General features: G+C 34.7%; 1 long non-coding RNA gene across 1 annotated transcript; it reads right to left on the bottom strand.

The window, feature by feature from the left end:
* Positions 1-252: 252 nt before the first annotated feature.
* LOC145813383 (uncharacterized) lies at positions 253-1716 on the bottom strand. Its single transcript, XR_014356389.1, has 3 exons — positions 1597-1716; positions 1305-1433; positions 253-1225 (listed from the first exon to the last, which is right to left on the bottom strand). It is a non-coding gene; the product is annotated as an uncharacterized LOC145813383 (long non-coding RNA).
* Positions 1717-9832: the final 8116 nt, after the last annotated feature.

The following is a 9832-nucleotide window of genomic DNA, read 5'->3' on the forward strand; positions in this document are numbered from 1 at the left end:
TTCCTTAAAGTCATTAGTTTATCAATCACGGAACAGAAACAAGGAGTAATGAGGAAGAAAAAGCTGCATAATCCTAAATTACTTCTAACAGTATATTTGAATATATATCTCAACCATAGTGAAAAATTCGGAAAATGGGAAACAATGTACAAGATTGTGAGCAAAATGTCTTTGTAAGTCTAAGGAATGGAGCGGAGGCAAAGGTCTTTTAGTTTATACAAATTACAATACACATTTCATGAGAAGAAAAAAAAAATGATATTTATCTTTAAAATTTGAATATGCCATGCCTTTAGCTCATTGGGTTGGGATCATATATTTCCAAGCTAGGGAGGGATTTAGGAGATAAATGGCAGGAGAAGTTGAAAGTATATACAACTGAATTCTGATCTCATTACCCTGAATTAGACATGCTGCTAGTTTAGTTTTCCACATCTTTTTTATGCTTCAAGAGTCAAAAATCTTTTTTTTCTTCTTTTTTCATTTTTAAGATTTTCTGCGCATGGGCTCAGCTAGTGTTCCATGGGCCTTCTTTTGTGTCACATTATTGTGTTTTTATACATGATCCTTAGTTTATTACTTTGTTTAGATCAATTCTGTAACTCAATTACCTTAGGGGTCGTTTCTTAGTGTTGTCTTCATGCTGAATACCATATACTCTTAATGCAAAAGAAGGGCACTTAACCCTTGAAAGAATCACCAAGGAATTGCAAGCTAACGGTTTATACGTGAAGAACAACAACCTTATCTTGAGACTACTTAGAAAACTCAAGAATGCAATCAAACAAGATACAACAATACCACCTAGTGGACTAACACACATCCCATTGATAAAAAAATAAAAAATAAACAAAAAAAAATACCATAACAAGAAACTTAATTGCAAGAATTGCCTAATGGGGTGACGTTTCTACGATCTAAAACAAGAAACTTGTTAGAACCATGGTGGAGATAGAATTGTGGTTCCAACTGGGATGAGACCACTCAAACATATGAATCTCGAAGAAACAAAAAAAATAAACAAAACAAAAATCTATCAAGGCAAAAGTGTCGAAACACATCACTTAAAAAACACACAACTGAACTCAAACTTACTGAGATTCGAACCGAACAGAGGATTGAACCACGGCCCAGATCGCGAAAAACCCTCTTCAAAATCAAGTGTAGAGAAACACACAACTGAACTCAAACTTACTGCGAGTTTTCCGCGGCACCTCCATCCCCACTGTAAAGGGCGAAAATGTTATCAAAACCCTAATTACAAAAAAACCCAATTGAGAAAGTAAACAAGGAGGAGGACATACGAGTCTACAAGTATCGAAGGTGAAGTCAGATACGCCGTGTTTATTGAAGAAGTCGGTGGCCTCGTCGAGGATGATCGGATGGTGGAGATTGTACTCTTGAGTGCAACCAGAACACCTGCAAAAACAGGACTTGAATGGATAAGAATTCAAACCAGGACTTGAATGGACAAGAATTCAAACCAGCAGAATTCAATCCAGGATTTAGTGAGTGGTTTAAAGAGCAAAATATAAATAGCAATAAATGTAAACCAGCAGAATTCAAACCAGGACTTGAATGGACAAGAATTCAAACCAGCATAATGCAGTGGTAAAATCATGGTCAACGTCAAACTCATTCATTAGGTTGCTAAAATACGCATTTCCTTGATATTCCATCTAAAGCACAATTGTTCATACCACACAAAAAGAATAGTGAAAAAAAAAGTATCAATTCATGGCCTAATTCCAAAAATAATGAATTAGGGAATGGTGGACATAATTGGAACAAAGTAATTTTAAATTGGAACAAATCTGATTCATAATGGACATAAACATCTTTGAAAGTAATTTAAAATTGGAACAAATCTGATTCATAATGGACATAATTGAACATCTTTGAAAGTAATTTAAAATTGGACATAAATGGACATAATGGACAAATCTGATTCATAATGGAACAAAGTAATTTATAATTGGACATAATTGGACATCTTTGAAAGTAATTTAAAATTTTCCTGATTCACAATTGTAAAGCACAAGTAAAGCACTTGCAGGCAACTGAAGATGGGGATAACATGAACCTTGAATATCATTTATCAACATGAGGCCAAAAATAAAGCACGGAATTAATGATCACTACTCTTTCACAAATAAATTCTCAAAGAAAAATATATTGGATTTAATAGGTCTATTTTAAGAAAAATCATAGACCCAAAATCAGTAAACAAAATTGCAACAGAGCATAACTGGGAAAAACTACCAGACAGCCCCAATGGGTTGATAAATTCAATAGCTGAAAGTCATAAGCGAGATCTATAAACAGTGGAGTCATTATTAACAATTAGACACCCCACGCTCCAGCCATCCACCGACATGGGCTATTTGTGATTTGGCTCACTTTATCATTTTCATTTTTATATTTTGCTTTTAAAAAAAAGTTCAAAAATAACAACAACTACATCATCAATGAGCTTGCCCTGACCTTAGCAGGCAAGTGTTCGGTTCTGTCTACTATTAGTCATGAGAGTAAGCAAAAAAGAAACATAAAAGCTAAAAATCATTGTATACCAAATAATAGACATGCTCCACTAGTTTTTGATTAAAATTCAGTTTCTGATTAAAATTCCCTAAAACTCAATCTACATGTAAATCACAAATTAGTGTTACAAATAAAACTCATAAATAGAATAAACCCAAAAAATCAGTGATATTTGTAAATCAAAAAAAGAAAATCTTAAAACTCAAATGGTTTTCCCTAATTTCATAAATCATAACTTAAATCTACAAATTAGTAAGTTTAGAGTTTCATTGAAAAAGAGAACAATTAAAAAAACCCCAAACAATTTTTTTTTTTCTTCACAATTCATAATTCACAATTCACAATTCTTGATTGGAATTGTGGGGTAATATAATGTAAAACAATCAGTAACCCTCTACACATCAGTAACAATCAATTCTTGGCTGCAATTAGTAACAATCAATAACACATAATATAAAACATGCATAGATTCTTGGTTGGAATTGTGGGGTCAATTCTTTGAGGCAATTTATCGAACATGTAGATGACATTGGAGAAACCCCTCTACACATTGAAAAACCTATCATCAAGCAATCTATAAAAGCAAATACAACAAAATATAAAAGTGAATCACTCAATCTACCAGGCACATTGCATAGATACTGAATATAAAACCCAAAACCCAATTTTTTATTGCATAAATACTGAATATAAAACCCCAAACCCAATTTTTTATCCCAAAAAAAGTATCGAATGCAGCTTTAAATATACACAAATAGCATGAAAATACAGACCAACAAACAAAAATAATATGAAACAATGATGCGCCCTCAGATCTGATAGCTTCAAATAAATCATCAACAGTTTATACCCAGTGCCTATCATCAATTTCCCAATGAACAATTTCAGTACACAAACCCAATTTTTGCAAATGGATTGCCCTAAATCATGTATTCCTTTGTAGATAGATGATGGGGAAGAACAGGGAAGTGGAGAAAGAGAAAGAGAAAGAGAAAGAGAAAGAGAGCCATACCTGCAAGAGGGTTCGACGTGCCTGACAAGACCAGGAAGTTTGGGGAGCAAGACAGAAACAGGGGATTTGAGAGCAGAGGAAGGAGAAGAGAGGTTTTCGTCTTTGCAGAGGTAGCAAATGACATCGACCATGAGAGAGATTTGAGAGGCGGCTTGCCTAGGCAGAGGTTAGCTACCTCGTATGCTAGCAAGCGAACTGCCATACAAAACTGAATATGGGGGTTTTTTGAGAGAGAGAAAGAGAAGATGTGGAGGAGGATTCTTAGGTAGAGAGAAAGAGAGAAAGAAAGGCTGAGACTTGGCAGTGAGGCTTGGTAGAGAGAGTGGGCACCGAAGGAGAGAAAGAAAATTCAAATCCCGCCCCCACTGAAAATCAAATTTCCCTCCAAACTTTTGGCGACCAAACGTCAAATTAGTCGCAAAAACAGGTTCTTTCGCCGACAAATTTTTTTAGTTGCCAAATCTTAATCAACGGCGACTAAAATATTAGTCGCTAAAAGAACTAATTTGGCGACTAATTTTTTTTGGTTGCTGAAAATAAGTTTTTCGCGACCAAATTTTTGGTTGCCAAAAAATATGTGACCTTTCGCGACCAAATTTGTAGTTGGTCGGCAAAAGTATACCACTTTTTGCAACCAACATATTTTTTGGTCGCCAAAATATAACCTTCTGCGACCAAAAATATTTGGTCGCCAAAAATAATGATCATTTGCGACTAATTAAAATTTGGTCGCCAAATGTCATTTTTTTGCGACAAAATTTTTTTTGGTCGGCAAAAGTGGTCGCAAAATGTGTAAATTCTTGTAGTGATTAAAGGACCTTATTTATAAACCATTATAGTTGGGAAGTGAGTTGGCCCCTAAAAATCTATATGACTATTGCGTTTTATCATACTGAACAAAATGTACAAAAAGCAAAATTATGGATTGTGCAGACTGAGAAATGATGCATTCATGGAATTAACATTACCTTATTTTTCATCAAACTTATTGGCCATATCTTGCAAAATGAAAATCTAGAAGACCTTCCCAAGACGACACTAACATGAGGCTGCCAAATATGCATAAGATTGGTGAACAAGTTCTGAAATAATTTGCTACTACATATATACCAGAGGTCAAAGCTTCTGTGAAAAAGAGCTTTAATGTGTTTACTTGGGGAAAAAAAAAAAAAAAAAAAATTCAATGAGTAGCTCCAACCCTTCAAGGTTAGTACTCTGATTTGTGATACCACAAGGCATGCGAGTGGTTTTTTTTTTGTTTTTGTTTTTGGTGTGATGCGTTCAAATTTCGGGACAACCACTTTATGCATTATGCCAAAGATTAGGTGTTTATCTAATTTTTCTTCTCCCAAACACATATTAATGTGTACTATTTGGACCTTTTTTTTTGGGTGTGATGGCAGGTCCCAACCACTTGTCACATTGGATGTGTGGTTGCAACGTAAACCCCACTATGCACACTTCCCCACAAGACACTTTAACTAAGCACTAAGAAGCACAAATACATGACACGATATGGACCTGTCGACACAATAATTTAAAAATATATATATATAGAACACGACGTGAGTAAACAATATATAATTATTATATATTTATTATGTCATATATAAGAGTAAACAATTATTATATGTTATATATATGTATGATTATTTAAGTCAAAGATAATAATTGTTTAAAGTCTAAAAGATGAGGATATGTATAAATGTACATTGCTTTTGTCTTATCACTGGATTTGTAGTTAATTTATTCAAACTTATAATGTGTTTCATATGTGTTCTAATGTTGGAAAGTGTCCGACGACTGTCATATCATGTCGGTGTCGAACATGGTGTTGGACATGACATGTTATTTTTTTAGAATTGTCCATGCTTCTTAGCAGGTTAGCCTTGGCATGTGGATCTATGAGCACCTGATGGGTGGGAGTTGAACTTGAAACCTTGGGAAATTAGCCTAGCCTCTTCCCAACCCATCCAACTGCTAGGGGTGTCATGTAAGAGATAGAAACACTAGATTGGCAATGAAATTTGTAGTTTGTCCTATCAAGGTAAAATTCTGGTGGTATGATTGCCTCACCACTCTTTCCTCTTTTTTCCCCCCCCTTTCTTTGTGGTTTGACTGCCAGAGAGCAGTATTATTTTGAGATATATAGTAAAAGTAAAAATAAAAGCATGTAGCCTCCTGTGCATCAACACACATACACACAGAGTTTGAGTCCCTGAACTTGGCCACCTAGTCATAATCATACAAACTACAACTGGGGTTTACGAATCCTTTAATGTAAAAAAAATAAAATAGAGAAAAAAGAAACAAATGTAAATGCATGCATATATACATATATGTCAGAATCATGTTTTTTTAAAAAAAAAATAAAAAATAAATAAAGGTAGAAGGAAAAACTTTGATAACTAAGTTTTATTGGTGTTCTTTTTCTTTATTTTGTAATCCTTTACTTCTCCCCTCCCTAAATTCCTCTCAAAACTCATGGTCGAATACAGCCGGCCAGACACAATAATCTACAATCAGTTACATTTGTTAGGTTTTTATTCTTGGCAACCCCGTTTGACAAAACTCCTTTCAGATGTATTTATTTTCGCTCTTTTATTTCAGTCAGACTATGAGTTTATTAGATGCGAATCCAAACCCGAATCGAACCATGCAGAGAAGTTTGTGATGTTAATGCTTTCAAGATTGCCACTTCGCTGATTATTACGGGGGTCGAGCTGCCCGGTCAGCTCGCGGCCGAAGCAAAATGCAAAATTGCATTCAAAATTGCATGTCCGTCGTTGCTCGCTCGAGCCAAGGAATTCTCGCTCGAGCTAGGGCTTGCTCGCTCGAGCCAAGGATTGCGTCCATACAAAAACCTGAAAAAGTGTATTCCTCGCTCGAGCCAAGGATCCGTCGTTCGAGCCAAGGCACTAGTAGAAATCATGAAAAATACACTCCTCGCTCGAGCCAGCAAATCTTCGCTCGAGCGAGCCTCAGAATCCGGATTTCTCAAGGAGTTTGTTTTCTTCTCAATCTTGGATTACTTTTGGTTCTCTATAAATACTTGGTTTTCTCCCAAAACTAAGTGATTGATTGAAGTCCTCCAGATCTTCTTTTTGGTTCTTAAGGTTTATATCTGGGGATATTTTGTTTATTTTTCTTTGATGTTTTTTACTGAGTCTTCAACTCATGATTTAAAGAGAGTACATCAAAGGTTTGTTTGTTATACACAAAAGAGAGAGTTATTCTTCAGTTGTGGATTTTGAAGAATTCGAGCCTGAAGCTTTGGTGGAATCCGGAGTGGCTCATCAGAAAGACAATTCCGTGGTGAAGATGGGGTTGGAAGAGGCACATAGAGGTTGGTTCAATTAGGCGTTGTGGATTCGCTAGGTAATTGAGAGTATACCTGTGTAATTCCTTTAAATCTTCCTAGTGGATTGTTCTTGTGGCTGTTGCCCGTGGTTTTTTGATCACAGTTGGAGGTGTCCAATTGTGGTTTTTTCCACGTAAAATCGTTGTGTCTCTTTGTCTTGATTGTTTGATTGAGATTGTTATATTCTGCTTAAAATTGATACATAATCACTAATCAACATCTAGGGGATTTCTAGTTTTTTCAACATTGATCTCATTGAGTCAAATGGGATTTTGAGTAGCTGATTAGCATTTTGATATCCTAGAAAACCGATGCTTTTCATCTCTGTGAAGTCTAAAAGACAGATGGCATAGATCATAATATGCATACATATTGTAACACCTTGTCCCACATTGGAAGTTTGCATGAGTGATCTTGGGCATATAAAGCACCACTACCTTGCTACTAAATAATTTAGACTTAAGCTTTTAGATATTGTTGGTCGACCCACAAGGTTATTTAGGTCAGCAAGTAGTGGGCATGTTACACATATCACAGGAAGTCTTTCACTCGGATATGATTCAGGCAGCACTCTTACTATATATCTTGAATTGGCCCTCTTATGACAGATATGCGAAGGGCATTGGCAGGTGGTGCGCACATGTCCTCACATTACAGGTACTCTCACTCCCTTTTTTCTGCTCAGTTGTTTTCAACTAATCTGATTTGGGTGGTAGTTGGATTGGTAAAGTTTGAATTGTTTGGTGATGCCACTTATCTTATTCTTTTATTCATTTAAGAAAAATTGGCAGAGTTATGCACAGTTTGTTTCATTTTTGTTTTTTTTAGTTGTAGATTTGACACTAAGTTTTGCTTGGGATTTTAAACTTGAATTTTTCTAGCTCCTTCACTTTGAAAATGTCACTTTTACTTATAATAAAGCTTTTTGTGAGATTAGTTGGAACAAATCATTTTATCTCAATTACCTTAAATTTTTCTTTCTGTGAGATGTGGAAATGTTCTACAGGTTTCTGACCTCTCAAAGTCTTTGTATTCAGGCCCGCACCTGAGATTTTTGAGGCCCAAAGCCAATAATGAACTAATAAATATCATTAAATCATTTGGGGCTCTTCACATTTTTTTTTTATTCAACCAAAATTTTTTTTTGAAGGTAAAGAACAAAAATTTCATGTCAAAAGAGTTAAGGTTAGAAATTAGATAGGGAGAGAGAGTGGGCCCTTTTAATTTTTCAATAGGTCAATTTATTTTAAGATAGTTTGAGTCTTCTTTAATTTTTTTTGGACTTAAAACATACCTAATATATTACACTAAACTATAATAGGAGGGGTCCCTTTTTTGAGTATATTTTGAGGGTCCTAAACCATGGCCTGGTGGGCCTATGCCCAGGGCCGGGCCTGCGTGCATTGAATTAATTTTTATTAAAAAAAAATCAAATTGTGTGATTGTAAGCCGTAGAACTTGGGGATGGACATTTTGGGGGGATTGAGAATCCGTTTAGGGTGAGGACCTATCTGAAATTGGATTTTGCTTGCTGATTTGGGAAATAAACAAATAGTTGAGTAAATAATACAACTGCAATGGTGTTATAAGTCAATTTAAACTAAGCATGTTTTATTGTCAACATCCCACACGTTAATGTCAATTTTTTTAGTTGTGTGCGGTACTAATTGCACAAGCTGTCAAAGTTATAGACTAGCTTTCAATAATCAAATTGTTTGACTTCCTCAATTTTTGTAGTTGCTTCAATTTGGCAGCCTATGTGAGCTGAATTGTCATGGATTTAGCAGAAACCTTGCTTAGCCAGCGTACTAGTCAATTTTTGGGTCTCCATCATCCAAGTGGCCATAAACATTAGGAAAAATTACCAATTTATTGATTTTTCTTTCTCAATTGATTTTAACATGCAAATCTTAGCTGTCCCAAGGATTAAAGAAATTCGTTTGTTGGTTCGTTGTTTATTTTGCTTTTGTTTGGCATAAATTAAAATAGTCAAAAAGTTAAAAAATCAACCTACATTCCAAACGAACCTTTTATCTGGCAATGAAGTCTTATAATATTGGTTGTACCCAAAAAAAAAAAGAAGGAAAAAAAAAAAAAAAGTCTTATAATATTGGCTTGGTGTTTGTTTGCAAGTTTTCTTCTGAACATGGGTTCAAGGATAACTATCACAATCCTGAAAAAACCAATATGGTCTTGAATTCGCCAGTTTTGGTTGTGCTTTTTGTTTTCTCTTCTTGTTTTCATTTCTGGAAACATTAAGTTCTTATCTTTTTTGGGTGAATAAATTAAGTTCTTATCTTGAATGGAGAAAATTCACATTTTTCTTGTGCTTTAATTAAAGATGTCGTTAGAACTTGAACTTAGTTTGAGTGGTTGTACTTTTAGGTTTCTAAAAGAGGTTTGAGATTTGAACTTATGGAAAATGTTGAATCCCAATTATATGAACTTAGGGCTGCAAAAGAGTTGAGCCAAGTTTTTGAATGTTTAAGCTCGTTTATTAACAATTAGTCGAGGTCGAGGTCGAGCTCGAACCGGGCTCTAGTCGAGCTTCAAAAATTGAGCTCGAGCTCGTCTCGTCAAATATTTGTTGAACTTGAGCTCGGCTTGAGCTCTCTCGATTACATAAATGAGCCGAGTTCGAGCTCCAGCTCGAGCTCGATCTTGAAAAAAAAATTAAATTAATTTACTTATTAAGATAAAAAAAATATAAAATTATGAGTAAAATACATAATAATACTTATATTAATAATAAATTTCACCAATCAAATATGTAATTTATACAAATACCAAACATAAATAAAAAATAAAATAGATTATTGAAAATTTATTTAATATATTATTAAAAAAAATATTAATTAATTTATTTTTATGTTCACGAGCCTTATTGAGCTAAGCTTAGGGCTACTCGAGCTCGACTT

The sequence above is a fragment of the Camellia sinensis genome, chromosome 15, assembly GCF_055761805.1.
Source record: "Camellia sinensis isolate YWXY chromosome 15, ASM5576180v1, whole genome shotgun sequence".
In the NCBI taxonomy this organism is placed as follows: Eukaryota; Viridiplantae; Streptophyta; class Magnoliopsida; order Ericales; family Theaceae; genus Camellia; species Camellia sinensis.